The sequence below is a fragment of the Nyctereutes procyonoides genome, unplaced genomic scaffold (genome assembly GCF_905146905.1).
Source record: "Nyctereutes procyonoides isolate TBG_1078 unplaced genomic scaffold, NYPRO_anot_genome, whole genome shotgun sequence".
NCBI lineage: Eukaryota > Metazoa > Chordata > Mammalia > Carnivora > Canidae > Nyctereutes > Nyctereutes procyonoides.
The window spans coordinates 89,625,382-89,641,573 of record NW_026575140.1 but is presented as its reverse complement, the minus strand read 5'-3'; the positions used below and the strand labels follow the sequence as shown (position 1 = coordinate 89,641,573).

The 16,192-nt window shown below is 35.1% G+C and overlaps 1 pseudogene; it reads right to left on the bottom strand.

The window, feature by feature from the left end:
* Nucleotides 1–12,583: 12,583 nt before the first annotated feature.
* LOC129496734 (olfactory receptor 6C6-like) lies at nucleotides 12,584–13,737 on the bottom strand (annotated as a pseudogene).
* Between the last annotated feature and the right edge of the window lie 2,455 nt (nucleotides 13,738–16,192).

Below are 16,192 nucleotides of genomic sequence, written 5' to 3'. Positions count from 1 at the left end.
GTGAGAACCTGGCAACAAGTCTATGAAATCTATGAAGGGAGCTCTTACAGATACCTCATCTTTCAGCATGATAAAATGCCTATACACATCATCATCAAACTGATAAACACCAAAGAAATGAGAAAATCTTAAGTGTAGCTAGAGAAAGAGGCTACATTACATACCATGAATATTAGAGAACAATGGCTCAAACAATTTCTAACTTCTTTTCAGAAGCTATGGAGGCCAGAAAACAGGGGAATCTTTAGAGTGCTGAAAAAAAAGCTAATTTATAATTCTATACAGTGAAACTATCCTTCAAACACGAAATGGATATAATATGGTCTCATTCATTTGGGGAATATAAATAATTGTGAAAGGGAATAGAAGGGAAGGGAGAAGAAATGGGTAGGAAATATCAGAAAGGGAAACAGAACATGAGGACTCCTAACTCTGGGAAATTAATTAGGGGTGGTGGGAGGGGAGGAGGGTAGGTGGTGGGGGTGAATGGGTGACGGGCACTGAGGGGGCACTTGACGGGATGAGCACTGGGTGTTATTCTGTATGTTGGCAAATTGAACACCAATAAAAAATAAATTTATTATTTAAAAAAATACATTTTCAGATAATCAAACTAAGAGTATTTTTCAGTAACACATTTGTACTACAAGAAATGCTGCAGGAAGTTCTTTAGCCTAGGAAAACAGAATCCAGCTGAAAAAATGGAATTTCATGGAGGAATTAAAAATACCAAACATTGTAAATATGGGGGTAAATATCAGAGACTAAATTGTTTTCAATGAAAAAAAAATTTTTCAATGAAAATTGAAATAAATAAGAATTCTTCACAAAAATTTAAATATATGTACATTAAAATAAATTTTTGAATACCATAACAAAAATGCTTTGTAGAATAAAATGAAAGTGGATGGGCTGAACAGCAGAAAGGTAATTGTGAAACAAAAGAGTCAGTGAACCTAATGATTAATAGAGACCACTTATTTTGAAAAACAAAAAAGTAAATTATATCTATTTAATAAACAGTCTATATGACCTAGGAACAATATCAAAGGGTCTAACATATATATATTAGACCTTTAACACACATACAGATACATAATGTGAATTTTAAAAAGCAGAGGATATAAATCAGCATTGTCCAATAGAAATATAATGCAGAATACAAATGTAAGACACATTTGTAACTTCAAATTTTCTAGTAGCCTTATTTTTTAAAAGTGAAAGAAAACATGTGAAATTAATTTTAATAAGATAGTTTAACCCAATACATCCAAATTATTCTCATTTCAACATCTAATACATATTTAAAAATTAATGAGACCTTTTACTATTTCGTACTGTCTTTGAAATATGATGTATGTTTATATTTACAGCACATCTCAGTGTCGACTAACCACATTTCAATTTTTTAGTGGCTACCAAATTGAATTATGTAAACATAGTTAGACAATATAGACTATTTGTGGTTTACTTCGTCATGTTGCCTTCTCAGTGGCTTTGGACCAAATTCATTGTATATATGAAAAAACATGTGGTAGTTAAAAACACACCCATAAACAACTAATGGGTCAAAGGATAAATCACAAAGAAAATTAGAAAACACTGGGGACAAATGAAAACAGACACATAAGATACCAAAACCTATTAAATACAGTGAAATCAGTGTTCAAAAGGAAATTTATAGCTTTAAATATCTGCTTTAACAAAAAAGATAGATCTCATATGAATAATATAACTTCAAAATTACAGATACAGAGAAAAAGAGCAAAAGAAACCCAAAGCCAGCAGAAAGAAAGTAAATAATAAATACTAGTGAAGATAAATAAGGAGAAGGGAAAAAATAGAGAAAATCATTAAAACCCAAAGTAGATGGGATGAGCACTTGGTGTTATTCTGTATGTTGGTAAATTGAACACCAATAATAAATAAATTTATTAAAAAATAAATAAAGATAAAAAAGAATAATACACATCTATATCTCTTATGAATATAGATGCAAAAATCCTCAAAAAATACTAGGAAAGCAAATTTAGCTGCATTTAAAAGTAAGATTCCATGATAAAGTGGGATAGAATGTAAGGTGATGCAACATAAAAAAAAATCAAATTACATAATACATCAAAGATGGAAGATGAGGGATCCCTGGGTGGCGCAGCGGTTTGGCGCCTGCCTTTGGCCCAGGGCGCGATTCTGGAGACTCCGGATCGAATCCCACGTCGGGCTCCCGGTGCATGGAGCCTGCTTCTCCCTCTGCCTATGTCTCTGCCTCTCTCTCTCTCTCTCTCTCTCTCTCTCTCTCTCTCTCTCTGTGACTATCATAAAATAAAAAATAAAATAAAATAAAATAAAAATAAAAAGGATGGAAGATGAAATAAAGGAGGAAAAACTTGATTATTGCAATCGATGCAGGAAAAATCAACCTTTGACAAAATTAAAAATCCTTTCATGATAAAATACAGCAAACTCAGAGTAGAAAGGAACTTCCTAACTGCTAACAAATGTTCATGAGAACCCCTAAACATTAGGGACATGACAAGGATGTCCAGTTTGCTGGAGCAAGGGACTACTAATTTCCATTCATAGGATTCTTAGATTCTTGACTTTTTGAACTTTGAAGATGTATACCTTTAATAAAAAACAGAATCATAAATTTACTGAATTAATATTGTGAGAAAGAGGAATAACAACACAATAATGATGTCATTTGGTACACACACAATTCCTTAGAGTCATAAAGAGCAGTTTTGGGGGTAATTTGTATTGGTTTCTTTAAGATAATACAAGGAACTAAAGAGGAATTGAAGTTCATTTTATTCAATTGGTAGTGACCCTTGTTTTGTGATATAAAACTTACATTTTTCTCTCATTTTTCTTTCTTTTTTTAAGTTAAGACTTTGACTATTATTACTAATACTACTTTAGAGCAGATTTAGGTTCACAGCAAACTTGAAAGTCCAGGGATTTTTCCATAACCTTTCACCCACCAGTGATATTGGAGCCTCCTCCAATATCAACAGCCTCCGTCAGAGTGATACATTTGTTACAACTGATGAACTTTAACTGACTCATCATAATCACCCATAGTCCATACATTACAGTACAGTTCACTCCGACGTAGAGTCTTTGGGTTTGGACAAATGTATGACACGTATCCATCATTATGTTATCACATGGAGAATTTTCATTGCCCCCCAAATCCTGTCTATATCTACTCTTCCCTAACCCCTTTTCCCAGCCCATGGCAACTACTGATCCTTTTCTATTTCCATGATTTTGCTATTTAATATATCATAGAGTTACAATCATATGGTATGTACGTTTCAGATTGGCTTCTTTCACTTAGTAATATGCATTTAAAATCCCCTATGTCTTTTCATGGCTTGATAACATTGTTTTTTAACAGATATTTTCCTCATTTTAAAATATTTTGTATTAAAGTTATTTTCAAATATTTCCAGAGTTGCATGAGTTTGAATTATTAGTTTTCAGAGCTGCGTATTTTATTTAAAAATTGGGAGGAACTACACCAGAAGGTTTTTATAGAGATGACACCTCAAATTGAATATTTTTAAAAAATAGCTCATCATTATTCCTCTCTTCTCCAAATTTCTTCCATGCTCATTTCCCAGGATTTTGCTTATTATGCTACGATTTACTTAATGACATTGTCTATTTCTTACTTCATCACGCTCAAAACTTCAGAATAACCACCAATTGATCTCATATAAAAAAAACCCTCAACTTTTAAATTCTTCAACACATTCAGTCTCTAGTTTGAAGGATACCCCAGAGACCCCAGATCCTAAGTATACAGGGATGAAAAAATATAGCAGACAACTTTCTGCCCTGAAATGACTTAGATTTATCTAGAACAGAAGGATAAAAGAGACAGTGAGAGAGAGCAGAAAGACATGTAGAAATTAATATTAATGGTGTCATAAAGAACAAAAGACTGAGATAAAGTCTATCAAGAAGGGAAAGTTCTCCTCACATATCGTCTTTTTTGAGAATGACTCTTTTGTGGAGAATACATTTAATTAGAGGCCTGGAATTTGGAGGTAGAGTAGGAACAAAGGTAAGGAAAGAGGTGAAAGAGAACTTGAGGAATGGAAAGAGCGTCAGCGTTACACCTGGTAACAGCAGATAAGAAAAGAGTGAAAGAGGAAGAAGATGAGCAGTGAGGAGCTGTGCCAAGGATTCTTACTGGCTACTCATTGTCTGCAATTCAGTTAGGTTTTAGGACATAATTTTAGCAAAGAAGTAGCAAAAATGAGTTAAATTTTAGAGAACATACTTTTTATCTTCTCTACATAAAATAGATTGGGTGAGGGAAGGAAGCAACGATTCTTCAGAAGGTTATTACAGGCTACTAGTTAGACCAGGTGGAAGGCAATGGTAGACTGGATTTGAATGTTAACAGCTGGAGAAGACACTGAGTCTAATCACAAATGTTTCCTGCTGGACACACATTGAGACTGGACATCCTGGATATTTTGCATTTTGGAGTGCTCTATAATTGGATTCTTATGAATGGAGATTATGAAAATAACCTCCAGGCTTACCAATGAAAACCTCCCATGTGACACCACTCTCTCTTCCTCCATCTGCTGGCTGACTGTAGATACCTGTTGAAGATGGAAGAACCTTCAAAGTCAATTTCTGAATGATTGGATAGAGTAGGGGAGGCACATCCCACCCTACAAACAAAATCTCTGCCATCCATGCTGCATGTTTGACTTTAAATTTTCAGGAAATAGTTTTCCATTGTATTAAATCTTTTTCAAAACATGAACTGACTCCTTGAAAGTAAGCACAGTGGCTAAGCCTTGAGAGGGATAATGACCAGAAGAGAAAAAAGGGAGGATTCCATCGTATTGGTAACATTCTGTTTCTTCATCTGAGGGCTACTTATGTGGGTATGTTAAATTTGTGAAAAGTGACCAAGTCATATAGTATAATAGTACATTCTGTACATACATTTTTACTTCATTGAAATATCTTTAAATATCTAATATGTAGCATTGCGAAGATTTTAAAGTTTATTTGTTACAACAGTAGTATTTGTTTTAGGTACTTAGCAGTAGAAATAAAGAAGGTAAAATGAATTGAAATAAAATTTTCTGTAGAATCAGCCAAATTTCCTACAGATTGGATGGAGAGAGATAACAGCTGCCAACTTTAGACTCCTAAACTCATCTCCTTTCAATCTAGATCTCATGAGTTTGACCCTTCCATGGTATGTCACACATTTCATTATTTCCTTTGTCAATGATGACATGTCTTGGTTTTCAAATCCTGAAACTAATTAAGTCCCTAAAACTGCCACTCTAGAGGATGCCTTGAGATGTTTAATTTAGGTAAATATAATATAAGCCCCTTATTGAATCAGGATTCAAACTTTTAGCAATAATCCCCTTAAAGTCTTTCACAATATGGGTTGGGAGATTTCATATTTCCCGTGTGGAATGTATACTTGTCATGGTTATGTAAGCTGTAACCTCCAAAAACTTCTTCTGGCTTACAATATATAGCTGCTTTAAAAAGAAGATTTTGTCTTGGTTTTAAACTTGAGTTTATAGATTTTAGAGTTTCCTCACTTAATAAATAATTCACATATTTTTAGCATATTTGTACAATGATCTCCAGGGAAATCTTTCCTTCTTTTAAAAATTGTTTCATCAGGTAATCCTCCTGAGGTCAGTTGGAGAGTATGCAAGAATGATTATAGGTCTTGCAATCTGAAACACTACAAAGAAGCAATTGCGGTTCTCATGCAGGCTAGAAACATCACAAAATAAACAATGAGACTGAAATCTTTTTTTACCACTTCTTCTAAATATTTAAAAAAAATAAATATATTTATTTTAAAGTGATGCAAAAAATGTTCTCCAAATTTAATATAATCTAAATTGGAGGTATGGCTTTAAAAAATAAGAAATGAAATTAGGTTTCTGTCCTGATAAAATCTTTAAGCTAACACATCTTTTTTTAATAAATTTATTTTTTATTGGTCTTCAATTTGTCAACATATAGAATAACACCCAGTGCTCATCCCGTCAAGAGCCCACCTCAGTGCCCCCCACCCAGTCACCCCCACCCCAGGCCCACCTCCCCTTCCACCACCCCTAGTTCGTTTCCCGGAGTTAGGAGACTTTCATGTTCTGTCTCCCTTTCTGATATTTCCCACTTATTTTTTCTCCATTCCCCTTTATTCCCTTCCACTATTTTTTATATTCCCCAAATGAATGAGACCATATAATGTTTGTCCTTCTCCGATTGACTTACTTCACTCAGCATAATACCCTCCAGTTCCATCCACGTCAAAGAGAATGGTGGGTATTTGTCGTTTCTAATGGCTGAGGAATATTCCATTGTATACATAGACCACATCTTCTTTATCCATTCATCTTTCGATGGACACCGAGGCTCCTTCCACAGTTTGGCTATTGTGGACATTGCTGCTAGAAACATCGGGGTGCAGGTGTCCCGGCGTTTTACTGCATCTGTATCACTGCATCTGTATTCACTGGTAAATCCCTAGCAGTGCAATTGCTGGATCGTAGGGCAGATCTATTTTTAACTCTTTGAGGAACCTCCACACAGTTTTCCAGAGTGGCTGCACCAGTTCACATTCCCACCAACAGTGTAAGAGGGTTCCCCTTCCTCCACATCCTTCCAACATTTGTGGTTTCCTGCCTTGTTAATTTTCCCCATTCTCACTGGTGTGAGGTGGCATCTCATTGTGGTTTTTATTTGTATTTCCCTGATGGCAAGTGGTGCAGAGCATTTTCTCATGTGCTTGTTGGCCATGTCTATGTCTTCCTCTGTGAGATTTCTGTTCATGTCTTTTGCCCTTTTCATGATTGGATTGTTTGTTTCTTTGGTGTTGAGTTTAATAAGTTCTTTATAGATCTTGGAAACTTAAGCTAACACATCTTGAGTGTAAGATGCTGGGGTTACTGTATTTTGGATGAGAATGCAAGATAAAGGCAGGTTAAAGGAATATAAAAAATATGATGGATATGCAGTATTCATAAATTGCCTCTGTTGTGGGACTCGAATCAAAGGAAGACAGTTGAGAACGAAATTGCTACTAAGGACAATAACAAGGTTGGGGAAAATTTTTATTTTAGTCATACTAACCTAATTTCATGAAGCTGGACAAAAAAGTTGATTCCTTTGTAAGCCATTGAGATATATGACATGAAGTTAGAACTATCTTTTTTACTCAATTGAGGTATCTTATAAAGAAATCTCTGAACTTTAATTTTGGAGGAATCAAGCTTTGAATAGATATCCTTCACAGCATTCAACAGAATCTCAGAAATCTATTTTATTAAATAAATGTATTGTTTTCCTGAGATAATTATAATTATATATGCCTTTAATATACAGGGCCAATGTGAATATTATAAAATATGACACTGGAATATAAAATATGACATACTAGGAAAAAATAATTAGTCCTAAACTTGAGAAATTTCCTCTTATTGAATTCAATAGAATTTAAACATTTCATGAAATATCCAGTTTTCATATCCCAAAGGAATCACTTTTCTCTTACCTATAAATTGCCAAAGTAATTACAGAAGTCCCTGCATTTATAAAAATGGTCAGAAACAATGACTATTTTACCAACATTTACCAAGTATTTTATTCAGAATTCAAGCAAAATAACGATTTCAAGCAGTTTACAATCGTTTTTGTTTTGTTTCGTTTGTTTTGTTTTATTTGGGTGATTTTTGTTTTGTTTTGTTTTTGTTTGCAATTTTGTAATTTAAATTTAGCCTGGGAGTATTCATGTATGAATTCTCACTTCTAACTTTATAATTTGGCACCCTATAAAATTCATCCTTTGCTGATTGACATTTCCCTATGCTTTTGACCTTAAAAAATAGACCAACCTTGAAAAAAGAAAATAGACCAAATTTGGATTTCAAAAACCTGATTACTGAGCATAAATTGCGCTTGAGTGGCCAGAATGTAGACATTTTCAATGTGATGACCAAAAAAATAATACAGTTTTCCAGAGTGGCTGCACCATTTCACATTCCCACCAACACCTGCCCTACGACCCAGCAATTGCACTGTTGGGAATTTACCCCAAAGATACAGATGCATTGAAAGGCCGGGACACCTGCACCCCAATGTTTCTAGCAGCAATGTCCACAATAGCCAAACTGTGGAAGGACCTCAGTGTCCATCGAAAGATGAATGGAGGGCAGATCCGGTGATGCAGTGGTTTAGCGCCGCCTGCAGCCCAGGGCTTGATCCTGGAGACCAGGATCCAGTCCCACGTTGGGCTTCCTGCATGGAGCCTGCTTCTCCCTCTGCCTCTCTCTCTCTCTCTCTCTCTTGCTCTGTATCTCTCATGAGTAAACAAAATAAAATCTTTTAAAAAAGAAAGATGAATGGATAAAGAAGACGTGGTTTATGTATACAATGGAATATTACTCAGCCATTAGAAATGACAAATACCCACCATTTGCTTGGACGTGGATGGAACTGGAGGGTATTATGCTGAGTGAAATAAGTCAATCGGAGAAGGACAAACATTATACGTTCTCATTCATTTGGGGAATACAAATAATAGTGAAAGGGAATAGAAGGTAAGGGAGAAGAAATGGGTAGGAAATACCAGAAAGGGACACAGAACATAAAGACTCCTAACTCTGGGAAATGAACTAGGGGTGGTGGAAGGGGAGGAGGGCGGGGGTGGGGGTGAATGGGTGACAGGCACTGAGGGGGGCACTTGACGGGATGAGCACTGGGTGTTATTCTGTATGTTGGCACATTGAACACCAATAAAAAGTAAATTTATTATTAAAAAAATAAAAAATAAAACAAAAAAACACAAAAAATAATACATTGAAGGGTCTGTGGGAAAGAAAGGAAAATAGGTAAGTAAAGAATGAAATAAAGGGAGAAAGAGAGGGGAAATCTTAGTTGTATTGTAATTACTTATAACCACTGGAGATATCTGTATATTTTTTTTAATTTTTATTTATTTATGATAGTCACACACAGAGAGAGAGAGAGAGAGAGAGAGAGAGAGAGAGAGGCAGAGACACAGGCAGAGGGAGAAGCAGGCTCCATGCAGGGAGCCCGACGTGGGATTCGATCCTTGGTCTCCAGGATTGCGCCCTGGGCCAAAGGCAGGCGCCAAACCACTGCGCCACCCAGGGAACTATATGAAATGTTATGTTTAAAATGCAATGTAGGATATGACATGATATTCTTCTTAAGGAAAATACAGTCATGATATCATCACACTTTAGAAAAAATTGGTGATAGACATTTAAGCTGATAAACATGAGGATGTAGGCATGGTATGGAAAAAGATGGAAAATAAGAAAAAATGAAAAGGTTAACACAATTCTGAATTTTAAGAGGCTAAGCAAAACACAAGAGAATAAGAGAAAAGAGGGAGGACAGGACTAAGAGGGAAGAGGCCACCATGGCAACAGAGCAACACAATGACATGGAAACAAATTACCAGGTATGAGTAGATAACATTTTTTAAATGTCTCCTTTTCTAGAACTCTCCTGCAAAAACTAAATAAAGCATGCTATATAATATAGTCATCACGCATGAGGATATACTTCCTATCTGCTTGGGTCCATAGCAGTGAAAAGAGATTAACACCTGAGTGAGACAAAAGTAAACACAAGTCTTCAGGAAAAAGGGAAAAGCAGACCTACAGGTCGTCATGAGGATTTCAAACTTGAAGAGTTTTCAGAAGTTTGGTGAAAGCACTGAATCCCTGCGTGCATGGGCGTCAGATGTTTAGGTCAAGTTCATGTTTTTTAAAAGGCCAAGAGTCCTCAGCTGAAATCTGACTTGCATAATACTATCATAAGGAGCATAAACAGAAAGGAGATGCATTTAACAAGAAGAATGAGTCACCTGACGGTGTAATATAATTTAATGTAAACTAACTAGACTGCAAAAAATTGCAACCATAGAAGATGTAAGTCAAAATATTATGACAATTTTTCTATTTCTTTGTTTTTATTTTTTTAAAAGATTTTATTTATTTATTCACAAGAACACAGAGAGAGAGGCAGAGACACAGGCAGAGGGAGAAGCAGGCTCCATGCAGAGTATCTTTAAATAAAGGGATAGCCCTGCTCAGTACCTCTGTTGCCCCCACGTTGAATCCCTTCATATATACACTGAGAAACAAACAAGTGAAAGACGCTTTTATGCAAATGACCAAAAAGATGGAGATTTTCTCAGTGAAGTGAACCATTTTAGTGATATTACTGAGATCATGAGTAAAATAAAGCAAGAAATGTGGGGTGCTTCAATGCTTGTATTCAAAATAATATTGACTATTTTTCCTGACATAATTTTCATGTGGCCTGACTAATCTCCAAAGCCTCATTCTCTCCCCTATCTGTCCCTTATTTGGGCCAAAATCATTTGTGTCTCTATTTGGTGTTTTATCTATTTCCTCTTAAAATTCTCTGAGAGGAAGACAAAGTTAGATTTAAAATATGTAATCATATTTTTAGTAATAAATTTAAAAAATTGCTTGCAAATTTCTAAGTCAAATGAGAATTCCCTTTTGACCAAAATTTCTATAAAAATACCAAAGTCAGTTTTTTTGTTTGTCAAATTCTAAAAACAGTGACAAGCAATTGAGGTCAGATGTATTTACATAGGGTTTCTAAACAGATTGAAGTATTAATCTAATTACCACGAACAAAAAGAAATGAGGTAGATGAAAGATATGGTTCTATCACTTCCCTAAACCAAAATTAAGGGTGGAATATCTACACAGGAAATAAATCTTTCCTGGCTGGAAGTTTGCTGAATTTTTTAATATGGAGGCTTACACTATTGTGGCCCAAGGAAAAGAATCTGTGGATTTTTTCTTCAGGTCAGAATGACTTAACATTATTTTGCTAGGTAGAAAACAAACTGGAATTGAGAGAAAGATTTTGGCAAATAAACCTTATATCAGGTAATGATTTGACACTATGCTGCTATGGAAAACATTGCATTTATTTTACAATTTTAGAAAACAGATTAGTAACATAGAGTATATTGGTTATATTCCAGACATAGGAATGAAAGAAGTAGGAATAATATAATCTACATTTGTAAGACTACCAAGGTGAGTCTTACACAAAACCTTTCAACATTACTAAAATACTAAGTTTAAGTCCAAAATGCAGTTGTGGTATACAGATCCCTTCAATTTCTCTAGGCTTGTTTTCTCTATCTGTATAACAGCATATGAAGTGCTAATTGAACCACATTTTTGAGCATTCAAAATAAGTGATACCTTTTACTGAGTGCTAAACAGTTTTAATAGCATATATTTAATGAACTATGAGATGTGGATTAAATTTCTCTTACTTTAGGGGTCCCCAGATGCTCAACTGTTAAGCATCCAACTCTTGGTTTTGGCTCAGATCCTGATCTCAGTGTCCTGAGATCAAGCCCCTCATGGGCTCCAGGCTCAGTGAGGAGTCCACTTCCCTTTCCCCCTGCTCACCCCTCCCTCCCTCCCACACACTTTCTCTAAAATAAATAAAATAAAAACTTTAAAAGACTTTTTCTCCTACTTTATGTATGGAAAATCTGAGGCACAAAACTTTTATATATTCTGTGCAGTATTCCATTTTGTATTTGTAAGAAAACCTTTAGTGGATTCAGGCTGACTCTCTCAAAAACCCTTTTTAAAACATTAGATATATGAATTCTCCAAATGTATGTCATTATCTAACACCTCTGTGCTATTTGCATACATTTATAACTCAGTCTTCTTTCCTTGTGTATATTTTTAGCCTCAATATAATTATTACCTTCTTCTAAAAGTCCTCCCAGAACTCCAAAATTACTTAGAAGCTATACGGTATGCCCTATCATATTTTAATATCCCTTTATGACAACACTAATTATACACTATATATCAATCTTAGAGTTAGGTGTTTGTCTCCTTACTTAGGGACAAGCTTCCCAAGCATAAGGATTGAGAGCCTTGCAACATCTGAAATGAGAGAGATACACAATATATGTTTAATCAATTAACAAATTACATATAGCAAATTATACTTATAAAAGGCATATTTTATTTAAAGTCATGGTTTCTAGTAGCTAATATACAATAAAAATGCTATTTAAATTGAACACCAATAAAAAATAAATTTATTATTTAAAAAAATGCTATTTAAAGCTTGCATTACCGACTTGAGAGAGTTAGTTATTGTAGCAGGGTGTTTTCATTAGGAAGAATAAAATGTGAGGGTGAGACTGAGCTGCAGGATTCTTCAAGAGAATGTCCTACATGAGATAAGTAATGAAATAGAAAAACATGATCAGAAGAAATAAATAAGGGCGCCTGGTGACTCAGTTCATTGAGTGTCTGCCTTTGGCCCAGATCATGATCCCAGAGTCCTGGGATCAAACCCAGCATGGGACTCCTTGATCAGCAGGGAGCCTGCTTCTCCCTCTCCCTCTGGCCCCCACTCTGTTCCCGCTCTCTATCTCAAATAAATAAAATCTTTTTTAAAAAAGAAATGAATGAAAGATTTTTTGTTTTTATGACAATGTTGTGATTTGTAGCAATTATTACAATTGTTTTTTTGAAAAACACAACCTTTTTTGTAACATATCCCAAAAGATTTCTTTCACCTGCTGGTTTCTTAGAGTATAAATGAAGGGATTTAGTAAAGGGGCAATTTAGGTATACAGCAAAGCTACATCTTTGGATACAGTCACCCTTTCTTTGGCAGATGGCTTAATATACATAAAGATGCAGCTCCCATATATCATGGAGACAACAATCATATGGGAAGTACAAGTGGAAAAAGCTTTGGTCCTTTGCTGTGCAGAAGGGAATTTCATAATGGTCTTCATGATGCAAGTATAGGAGAGAGCCACTAACACCAATGTGACCACAAGTGTCACCACAGCGAAGATGAAAAACATCAATTCTAGGACATGTGTGTCTATGCAGGATATCTGCAGGATGGGGGAAGTTTCACACATAAAGTGATCAATCGTTTTGGAAGCACAGAAATCCAGCTTGAGTCCCATGAGCAATGGGGGAAAGACGATTAGGAATCCAGTCAGCCAGGAAGAAAGTACAAGCCAATAGCACACTCTGCTGTTCATAATGATTGGGTAATGCAAGGGTTTACAGATGATAACATAGCGGTCATAGGACATAGCAGCCAGAAGGTAAAACTCTGCAACTCCCAGTAAAAGAATAAAAAATAATTGAGCCACACAGTTATTATAAGAAATGTTTTGTTCTTTAGTCACTATGGTTTTCAAGTATCAGGGAATACATACCGTTGTGAATATGATTTCTAAAAATGAGAAATTACGGAGAAAGAAATACATTGGCATCTTGAGGTGAGGATCCAGCAGAGTGAGGAGGATAATGGTTAAGTTCCCCATCAGGCTCAATGTGTAATTAAGAAATAAAAACACGGGGATCCCTGGGTGGCGCAGCGGTTTGGCGCCTGCCTTTGGCCCAGGGCGCGGTCCTGGAGACCCGGGATCGAATCCCACGTCGGGCTTCCCGTGCATGGAGCCTGCTTCTCCCTCTGCCTGTGTCTCTGCCTCTCTCTCTCTCTCTCTGTGACTATCATAAATAAATAAAAAAAAAAAAACTAAAAAAAAAAAAGAAATAAAAACACAAAAATCACAACTTGCAATTGTGGGTCATCCGTCAGTCTTATGAGAATAAACTCTATTTCCGTTGAATGGTTTTTCATCTCTCTTTTATAAGCCTTATCAAATATACATAAGAAAAGAGGACAAAGTCAAACATATACATGAATATAATATACTGCAGCGTAATGTAAATTAACCTATATATACACGCATTAACATATATATATAACTATATAAAACCTAAATATATAAAAATAGGCCTAAATGTATATAAATTGAATATATAGAAATTAACCTAAATACATATAAACTAAATGAATAGGTGCAGCCTGGGTGCCTCAGCGGTTTAGCGCTGCCTTCGGCCCAGAGTGTGATCCTGGGGTACCAGGATCGAGTCCCACATCGGGCTCCCTGCATGGAGCCTGCTTCTCCCTCTGCCTGTGTCTCTGCCCCCCTCTCTCTCTCTCTGTGTGTGTCTCTCATGAATAAAATAAAATCTAAAAAAACCCTAAATGAATATATATACTAATTACATATTTTAACTAAATATATATATTAACCTAAATATTTATATATTTACCTAAAGTGGAAAAGGACATATATTCTCTAATTTATCTATTTGTAAATTATTTTTCCATCTGAAATTTACAATGATACATAATTACATGCTAAAGAAATTCTAAATTCTTTCCTATCCATTTGTTCTCTTTATTGTAATATTTCTCACGTTTTCTCTTGAACTTGAATATTTTCTTTGGCTAATATGCATTTTTACCCATTCTTCCTGAGTCGACTCAACTCTACATGCATAATTTAAATAAAAGAATATGAGTCATTTTTAGTGTAGTTTCCCATCATTTTTATTCCACCTGAGCAAAAGACACAAAGTTGTTCTGTGTTTTAGAAATTGCATCTGAGTGATTTTCAAAACCAGGATTTAGAGTTATATATAATTCCTATGATAGTCAATGACTAAGCAGGATTGACTTCCATTAATTAGATAAAGTGAATCTTTTTCTGTACTAAGAATACACAATTATTATCAACTTTCTTGACTGGCTATGCTATGGCTTTCAAATGTTTGGTTGTTCTTTAGGAAATATAATAAATACAACAAAGGAAAACATGACAAAAACAAACAACATATTTTAATAAAAATATTCTGTATTTTTTCAATTAAACTTTTTGAGGTGTATTCCTAATGTATCTACATAATTTGGGTCACTGCTTTTTAATATTCCCCAATATTTTTGTAAAACTATTGATTACTTCAGAAATTATTGTAGGAAAGTAAAATCTGACACCCCAAAGTGTGTCTCTTTGACCTGACGATTAATTTAAGCTGATTATTTTTAAGAATTGGAGGTCTCAGAATGTTTTCCTTTTTACCTCCTCAAATGTCTAAAAGAATTTAGATAAAAGACTTGCTTCAAAAAGGGAGATATTACCACAAATAATTATGGTTGTTTGTATGCTAATATGAATCGGCAAGATCTAAAATGTGGTGAGAGGGAGGACCTTAGCAAAGTCTGGTTCTTAAAATTCTTCTTTATGTTCATTCTTTCTGTGTGGCCCAGCAAAAATTTGTTGCCCAAACACTCTTTTTCATTTTCCTTTGAAATCTCTTCCTTGTCTTTGAAGTCCCAGACCCCTACATCCTTTGTAGCTCAAAATGGTAGCCTCAAATGCCTGACTGCCCATAATTCTCATAATCTTACAAAGCTCCCTTCCCATATATATGCTATTTGATATTTTCCTGTTAATGTCTCATGTCAATTTAATTCTTAAACCAGCAAAAAGAATCTGAATAGTAGAGTAAAATGTTTCCTCCCAAACATTATATTCCTGTCTGTCCTTTCTAAGTGTAAAAATTCTATTTATTTCCATGTTATAGTATTCCATTTTATGTGAAACATTCCAGTCTATTTCATTATATGTATTACCTGCAAACTTTTAAAGGAAATAAATTATTAAAGCACTCTGTTATTTTTATTCTTTTGCTTTTGTCTTATTAATATTACTATCTGTTTCTTAATTTTTTTGTTGGGAGAAGAACAAAACTAAGATGCTCCATGCTTACTGTGGTCTTCTGAAACAGATTTTAGGGAATAGCTTAAATTTTATTAATGGCAATTGAAGACGCAGTCTTCAGCTGAGTGGTCACAAACTTTTTTTCTATAAAAATGTATATTTATGTTCTTCTTAAAACTCCCAACTTTGCTCTATTTCTGACTTGAAATGGGCAAAAGACATGAAGAGAAATCTCACGGAGGAAGACATAGACATGGCCAACATGTACATGAGAAAATGCTCTGCACCACTTGCCATCAGGGAAATACAAATCAAAACCACAATGAGATACCACCTCACACCAGTGAGAATGGGGAAAATTAACAAGGCAGGAAATCACAAATTTTGGAGAGGATGCAGAGAAAAGGGAACCCTCTTACACTGTTGGTGGGAATGTGAACTGGTGCAGCGACTCTGAAAAACTGTGTGGAGGTTCCTCAAAGAGTAAAAAATAGACCTGCCCTACGACCCAGCAATTGCACTGCT